Source organism: Hordeum vulgare, chromosome 3H, assembly GCF_904849725.1.
Source record: "Hordeum vulgare subsp. vulgare chromosome 3H, MorexV3_pseudomolecules_assembly, whole genome shotgun sequence".
Lineage (NCBI taxonomy): Eukaryota > Viridiplantae > Streptophyta > Magnoliopsida > Poales > Poaceae > Hordeum > Hordeum vulgare.
The window spans coordinates 419146344-419155189 of NC_058520.1; the positions used below are offsets into that span (position 1 = coordinate 419146344).

General features: G+C 46.4%; 1 pseudogene; it reads right to left on the minus strand.

Moving 5' to 3' along the window:
• Window positions 1-4871: 4871 nt before the first annotated feature.
• LOC123441811 lies at window positions 4872-8846 on the minus strand (annotated as a pseudogene).

Here is an 8846-nt window from a genome sequence, read left to right on the forward strand (position 1 = left end):
AGAAATTTTATATTAGTCCCTTAACACATTTGTCTTTAATACTTCAAAACCATTAAGGGGACACTAGATGCATCGACAATATCACATGCAGTTGTTGGGATTGTGGAAAAATGGTGACGACAACCCATGACATTGATGGTGGTGCTATTTGAGCACCCCATCTTGATCTCTCGGGTGAAAGTCTAGGTCTGCCCTGACTTGGATGTACCTGGCAATGTCAATGTTTTTACATCGTTACCTTGTTGAAGGCATTGTTCAGATGCTCGGCGTGATTCTTCAGGGTGAAATATATATTCTAGTCTTAGATGCCGGATCAGGTAACGATGACATTTGAGTACCACTTCCTTCCTTAAGATGGTGTTGTTAAAGAACCTCGTCGTCCGCGTGGTGTCATGAACTGATTGATGCATATATGGTCATTGTTATAGTTTGCAGATCGTGAATTCGATCGCTTTGGGGCTTTTTTTTCTCGCCTACGCATAGCTTTGGTTTTGTATAACTTTGCTATTTATCGTTGCTTTTCTTTTATGTGTGTGTCGTTGGTGTCGACGGTATGCATTCTAACTATGCAGAGATCAGGTGTGTACTCATTATGTTTGTATCCTTTTATGATCCATATTGAATTAATAAAATTCACCCTTTATCAAAAAAAACATCAAATGTAATATCGTATTTAGAATGCACGATATAACGATTTTCATCGTCATTCAATAAAACAAGTGTCGCGAAGACGGCTGCTTAGATACAGGATCTGAGTGGCACTCTTTAGGAGTACTCCGTATAGGTCAAATTAATTCTTGAGCAATAACAAGGACATCCACTTCAAGTCAAGTGTAAGCGAAAACATCCTGCTAGTAGCTAGTCACCGATGGATCTACTCGTGTTGCTTGACTGACGACCTCATCTCCTCCAGGAGCTTGGTGGGCGACAAGAACTCCCTGACCTCCGGCAGATTGTACAATTCCTCGTACGTCAACCACATGACCACGGGCAGGTCCTTGATGGGAACGACGGGGCTGGAAGGCGCTGCAGCCGGCGGCCAGTCCAGCCTGAAAACTCTTTCCGAGGCAGGCGCAGATGGGGTGCCGTAGAAGTCTTCCTCGCTGATGCCCGCTGCCAGCCTCAGCTTCTCCTTGTTGCGCGGCCACCAAAACAAGCCATTCGGATCCCCGACCTCGGTCTCGTCCGGCGAGTTCTCCTCGACAAGCCCCTCTTCTTCGCCGGCCTTCACTTCTTGTTTCTCCACGGGATGATCCTCCTGCTTCATTTCGCGGCGGCGGCGGCGGCGGCGGCATTGGCGCGACGGGGCAGGGCTGTCGGCGTCGGCCTTCCTCTTGCGCGCGGACGACGACGCGGCGGGTGTCTCGTCGCTGTCGTTCTTGGCGGCGCGTGGGCTGAAGTAGACCTTGCAGAGGGTGACCTGGTCGCGGCCGTCGCCGTGCAGGCCGAGCTCGACCATGAGCCACCCCGAGCGGACCCGCACGCCGTCCTCCTTGGTGACGAACGAGAAGTTCTGGCGATGCCCCACGAGGCTTCCGCGGTGGTTTTGCGCCGAGACCACGGGCTTGGAGCCGGCCTCCGAGTGCCAGCATCCCTCCTGGGAGTCCACCGTGCGCGCCCTGCGGCCGCCGCCTTTAGCACGCACGGAGGTGAAGAAGTACCACGCCTTGTCGCCGTTGCTGGTGACAGCCGCGGCGTACTGCTCCGTGAGGTCCGTAGGGTGGGCGGAGTAGACGTCGCCTTCGTGGATGAACTCCCACGACATGTCGCCCGAGGTGAGTCGCCCGCCGAGGTACGCCGTGATGAGATCTTGCTCGCAAGGGTGGGCCTCGATGGCCAAGGCCGGCCGCCCCGGCGCCCTGGAGCGGCGGGCGTAGGCAACCATGGCGGGTGACGGAGTTGCTCTGCTCGCGATAGAGAGCGCGTGGAGTCGAGGGTGATGGAATCGCTTGTGAGCGGACGGGTTAGAACCGACGGACGATCGCTCGTCATACATATATATCCACCTACGGCCGATCCCGCCTGCTACTCGGATTCTGAATTGGACTCGAGTTGTGAGTTGTGACTAATCATTACGGTGACGCGTGCGACCGAGTTCGTGTCTGTTACCAGGATCCCAGGACCACAGGTTTCCATATTTGGGCATTTGGGCATTTGGGCTAGGCAAAGATGTGCTTGTCCATGTCAACATCACGCGGTTTTCGTTTTTCACTTTCCTTACTGAATGTCCAGTATACTCGACTATCGGCGCGGCGGCCGTCCTCGAAAACCCACCAATGCAGGGTAAGAAAACAACCAAAATCAACACAATACTGGTCGCGAGAGCTACAGGGTAAGAAAACAACCAAAATCAACACAATTGTCGTTCCTATCCATTTAACGAAGGGTACCGAAATCAAACAGACTTCGCATCAAAGCCTAACATCTAAAACAAAAAACTTCAATCAAGCCACACTATTGAATCTGGGACACACAGCGATCCTACGCACTTTCAGAGACGTCCATCACCGCCTTTCACATATCCATCTTCAGAACATGAGCTCACACATCAACCTTGCGAGGCCTGCCAGACAACGTCTTCTTCCTGCACGAATCCGTAAACCCGCATCGAACTCCGAAACTCCACTGCACCATGCTGCAAAGATTCGTCGTCGTCAATGTAGAAGATGAAACCCAGCTCCGCATCAGAACCCTTCCGGTTAGCACCTACTCCAAAATAATGCCTTAGGATGAAGAACTGCGTCATAGTTTTCGTCATCATCCGATCTAAAAAAACCTAGATCCAGGGTTTCTCCTGAAGCAAATGCCCCCCCAAGGAAGATGGCCACGTCAACTGCAACTGCCCATGAACCCAAGTCATGCCGACCATCACTTAGCTCTCACGACGACGCCTTCAAAAAGGACACGACGCCATGAGCGTCATCGTTGCCTTAGGGTTTTCACCCAACGGACCGTGGAGTGGGAAAAGGTGGGGCGGACCCAAAAAGAAACTACACCCTCAGACGTCGTCGCCGTCGCGGCCGACCCAGAGAATTATCCCAATCTGAATCCCCACCTCGGCCCCATCCGGTGACCGACTAGCAGTGTGGCCATGTGCGTTAAGATATAGTGCACCAAAGCACGGATTGGAGGAGGAAACAGCTTGACGTTGTTGGCCGCCGAGGCAGCAAGCCGCAGCACCAACCCACCGGTGGATCACCGACCACACGACCCGAACCAACCCACCGGTGGATCACCGACCACACGACCCGATCCTTAGCAGTCCACCCACCTGCCACACCACTAGACGAGGAGGCCATCTCAGGAGCGCCGCCCCGGATCCAAGGCCCTCCGTCCCAGATCGGGAGGAGCAGCGCCAGCACTGCCACACCATGCCATCGTAGTCCCAATCTAGGCCGTTGTGAACCAAATCAATGCCGCCGTAGTCAAGATCAAGACCGCAACCTCCCCGCATCACACTATGACACACGAAAGGGAGGAGTGCCTCCACTCCTGTCATCGCATGGACAAGCTATGCCCAACACCGACCACTAGCAGCGATGGAGGGGAGGGAGGGGGAAGGGGGTGACCCGGCGGCTAGGGTTGGAGCCCCTCGATCGCCTACGGGGAGGGGGGGGGAGGCGACGGAGGGGAAGGGAAAAGGGGAACGCCCTATGGGCACATTTTTAACAGAAAGATAAATACTATCATTCTACGATTATAGGTCATACAACACATATGTCAGTGAATCAGTCTCCTTCCATTATATCTATTCTACGCATACATGTACAAATCAGAATACCCAGCAGAGTAAGGGGAGAATGAACATATGCATATATTATAAGCACACCGCCGATGATCAAAGCCAGCTCACCACACCTCTGCTCCATTTGTGGCACCAAGCAACATGGCAATTGCAGCAAGTGAAGCCTGCATGTGGGACCAAAAAGTTCAATCACATTAAGTCCATGTTCCTCCCATGACTACTGTATTTTACAGGATCAATAATTCCTTCGTCATTTATGTGTAGTGATATTAGTATTTTGCAGGATAAACTATTCCTTTATCGTTTCTGTGTAGCGACTAGCTAAATATGTGTATGAATGTTTGTATAGCTGTTAGTCAAGCAGCAATATGAATTTTGGGTTCGATAATATAAGACTATGTAATGAATGTTTGTATAGCTGTTAGTCGAGCAGCAATATGAATTTTGGGTCGACAATCTAAGACTATGTACTTGTTTTCTCTTCCTCTTCTTCTATATTAAACATATGCAGTTCTCCTGCATGGTTCAAAAAAATTAGTAAAGCCTACTACTAAGTAGCTGCCAAACTATAATCAATGTCAAAATCCTTCTTTCACTCGGGACATTTCACTATTGAAAAAACAGAAACTACATAGCTGCATTCAGTATTTGATTTGGGTTCCCTATTTAAAGGTAATGCCATATTTCATATGCGCTACAGTTATAATGAAGCAACAGGATTCTGCTATTGTATTTGTGGCTTGCATACATTATTTTGGATACCTGATACTCCAGCTACAGTCTGAAGTATCAGAAGAAAAAGAACCATGATATTGAGTTGTTCACCAGCCATGCAAGGAAAACTGGAAAGCACGTAGATGTAGCTGGCAGTAACTAGGAGACTGCAGATGATCGCAATGGGAGGAACTTACAGAAACCAACCCATGCCAAGGCCACAGCATGGAAGTCGTCAGCATCCTCACATGTCTTCCTTCAACAACAGGTATATAACCTAAGAAACAGCAGCATGTTAACATGTGTAAGCTAAGTTAGGACATTGTGAGAACTGAGAAAACAAGCTGTCGCAGTTTGCTATTGTTCGTGAAGTGGCACGATATGTGCATTGAAGAGGTGAGATGAACGGACAAGCAAACGCAAACTGCCTTCTTCAAGTTGACATATCAATGATCAGACGGTAGTGAGTGTCAAACAGGGCCAGAGGCCGCATCGGCCAATGACTAATTATTTCCTCCCAATGTTGCAGCGAACGAACTATTTAATGTACAACGCAGCCGCAAGCCCTTTCGATCCGATCCTGATTTCACAACAGCCACTTGCAAAGCTGCTTCAGCTGGAACAAGCTCAGACCTTCGACGGTGGATCCTGGAAACCGCAAACCATATTGGCGGGTACAGCAACGTCGATCATCTTTGGGTAAGACAGGTTCAGATCTGCCCAAGTAGAGAGAAAGGAAACCATCAATTCATCTTCCGGCTAAGAAATTGATTGAAATTAGGAGTAGATCAGTTCGATCCGGTAAGGGTGAAAGTGTCTTTGTGAGCTTGAGTGAACAGTTAAATCGTTTTTTTAAATCTGATTTTATTTAGCAAACATTTACAAATGTTTTCACTACTTGTAAAGTTTAATCCCAAAATTACATTTGTGCTTTCTCAAAAAAAAATACATTTGTGGAAGACATGGAAAGAAAACAAAATCAATGCTTTTGAAAATGACACTTTTGGAGCATCGGTTTTCATATTTTGACACGTTTTCCACAAATGTCATCCGATGTTGAAACTTTGCAAGCAATGAAAACATTTTTCTATGTTTGCTACAAAAATAATTCAGATGTTTTTTTCTTTTTTCCCGACTGTACTATTCCATGATCTCGAGCGCAGTTTAACCACGTCCAAGGGTAAGGGGGCATTATCAGAAACGAACACAGGTATTCATGTATTCGACAGGCAGGTACTTACTTTCCATGATCGTCTTGAAAGTTTCCTGCAAACAGAACATGCAAGACGTAGTTAGGAACGAACTGACACCTTTTATGGGGTAAACAATAAATAATTTTAGCCTAATCAGCGGGTACCTTATTTTTTGATAGTCGGGCATTATAAGTAACCTCCTCTTCAACAGTAGTTACCTGCTGATAGTATATTAACTCAAGCAACTAGCAACTTGGTAATGAAAATTTAGGATGCTGACTAAGCCACTTACCGTGAAACCTTTGTAGTCATGAGCAGGATAAAGCAGGGTATCCTTTGGCAACGTGAAAATCTGTTAAGGAATAGAGTTCTCAGTTAGTTGAATCCATTGGGCTGTGTGCATCCACTTGGTGCAGAGGCTGGTAGATGAATAAGTCTTCTTGCATAATTTAATTAAATCCATGTATTTTGTTGCAGTTTTGTCTGTATGATACAGTACAAGATTTCATGTACTTGCCTGTGAATGCACTGATTGGTACAGCTGATCGGAGCTTCCTCCCTGGAATGACACGGAATAAAAACGAACTATCAATACAAAAGCAATTACCTGTGGCCAATCAGAATTTCTCTAAAATTCAAACATCCAGATGCAAGCAGCACTTATGTCCGACTCAGACTACTGCTACTATGGAGCATAACAGACAATGAATTTTAATGCCTAAAAACTAGTATTTATCTCAAAACACCATTAAAACTTCTCCTTATGAAGTGTTTCCTTCAGATATGGTTTCCCTGTTTGTTCTGGCTTTTTCCATAAGACATGTCTTTCCTGTTTTCCAAATCATGAAGAAATGAGCGTGTTCACAATATTACCTGGAAGTCTGTCCTTCCGCACGCACGTATAATTAAGGCATCCCCAGTGAAAGCCATCCTTGGTGAGGGTTGATCATCACTGTCACCTGTTATATAAGTCACACAGCCAGCAGTATGGCCAGGAGTAGCTCGCACCTGGAAAGAATTTCAATATTACTGCTGTTAGAAATTTCGTCATATCTACCAATGCTGGTAGCTTTTATCAGCTAGTTTATGAGAACGTTGCCCTGTTGAAAGACAAACCACAACATAAATGATTTGATTGCTGCTCTTCCCAGCACTTGATTGCACATTTTACTTATACTTTAACAGCTTTTGATATGTCACATTTTTTACAAACAAAATGTAATTCGTTTTTATATAAGTTCAATCTATAACATTGCACGCTCTTCTATCTACTACTGCAGGCAGAACAGTAGATCGCCTTGCTTGTATAAGAAAAACGGCATAGTTAAACGATGAAAACTGTAAGATGAAACCCTGTAAGATAAAGCTCCACTATCTTGGTCTCAACCTTGTTTGTTTGGTTTAGCCCCTTAGTTTTCTTACTTTGGTAGTTTTTTTGCCAGCTTTGCTATTTTTTTAGGTCACTTCGGATGCGATTATTGTAACCATGGCGACCTTTGCAAGGAGCTTCTTAAACACAATCAAACAGAAGAACTCAATGTTTTCTGCAATTCAGATTAGCTGTTTACACTGGAGACACCGGTGCTAATATTGTGGCATACAGAAGCTGTAATTTATAGTACATACTAACTACTACTCCGATGAAAGAAGAAGGCGAAACAAGATAGCATATTAAAATGGTTCTCTACCTCAAGGAAAAGCTTCCCAAAGTATATTTTGTCCCCGTGCTCAACAGAATGGTCGGCTTTTGCTCCACTAGCTTTTGAAATAACAGACTTGGCTCCTGGTAGCTTAGTCTGCCAGTACATTCCATCAGCTGAGCATGTATTACCGAAGAAAACAAAATGTTGAAACTGCTAGAGAAGTTCAATAAAACACCGCGGAAGTTCAGAAGTGCTTACTTTTATTAGTCCTGTTCCAGTGACGTGACCAGCATGCACATGACTACATGAGTATTCATCGCATAGATGAGTTTCAAGCCTAATTCCTTGATAAGGTTGAGATCTCTATCAACTGTTCTGTCAACAGGGTCAATCAACTGGTAGCACAAAAAAAAGTCAGGGAGGAGACTGAAAAGGTGCAAATAGCCATAGCACAAAATCCAGTCCAAGCAAAATTACTCCTAACATCGCCCAATCCAGGCTAGGGACTTCCATAAGCATGAAGTTTTTCTCTTGCGTTAATCAAGACATGTACAGGGAAGAGAGCTTCTAAATTTGCTTTCAACTTTTTTTTCAACTGGTAGCCAAAAAAAAAATGCTTTCAATTTATGCTTGCCGTGAGCCTATTTGGAGCAATTGGGCAAATTAGTTGGTGTCCACATTCCACAGCAATTTAACAGACACTTGCTACTGTATTCTCGAGTTGGCATCCAAATCAAAAGAATCTACACAAGAAACCAGCAGAAATTACTCATAACACCACCCAGTCAGGCCAGGGAGTTGCGCTCACCACGGCGGGTTTCTCGGGGTCGCCAACGTCAGCGAGGAGGGAGGTGTAGGTGGAGCTCTCCTTCTCGAACAGCTGCCTGAAGAGGAGCCTCCTGTCCGCGCAAGCGCCGGTGCCGTATGCCGCCATTGCGAGTGCCGGTAGCGGTGAAATCGGGCAGGGAGCGCAGCAGGCGGCGGCGACCCTGGGCGCGGAGGGCGACCTGGCTGCAGCTGCCAGCTGCGGGATCAGGTGGCGGTATAAAAGCGGAGCGGCACCATTCGGTGTAGGGACTGAAAAAAAAATCCTTCTAGTCGAAATAGGAGGGACTTTTACGGACTAAAAGGGGTATTTGGGATTAAAGGAAAAAATTCCTATGGTAAGGACTTTTTGAGACTTTTTTGGCACTTTTTTTAGCATGTCATTTAATAACTTCTAGTATATTACTGTTAGAGTTATAATATAAGTCATGTACCTTTTTGTATTTATCCCAATATATAAGGGGTTTTTCTACATATAGTCCATCACCTGTACATGTATATATAATCGGCCTATGGCCTCATGGGAATACAAGTTGCTTTCCTAACATGGTATTAGAGCCCTAGGTTCTTTTTTCGCACGCGCAACTCGTGCTTTTCCTCCTTCTCGACGCTCTCACTGCAGCCTCTCTCACCGACGCCCCTTCCCACGTCGTGCTCGTGCTGCAGCCGGGTCTCCAGCTCGTCCCGGTCGTCTCCAACCCCCGTCACCGCTGGATCCCTCTCCAT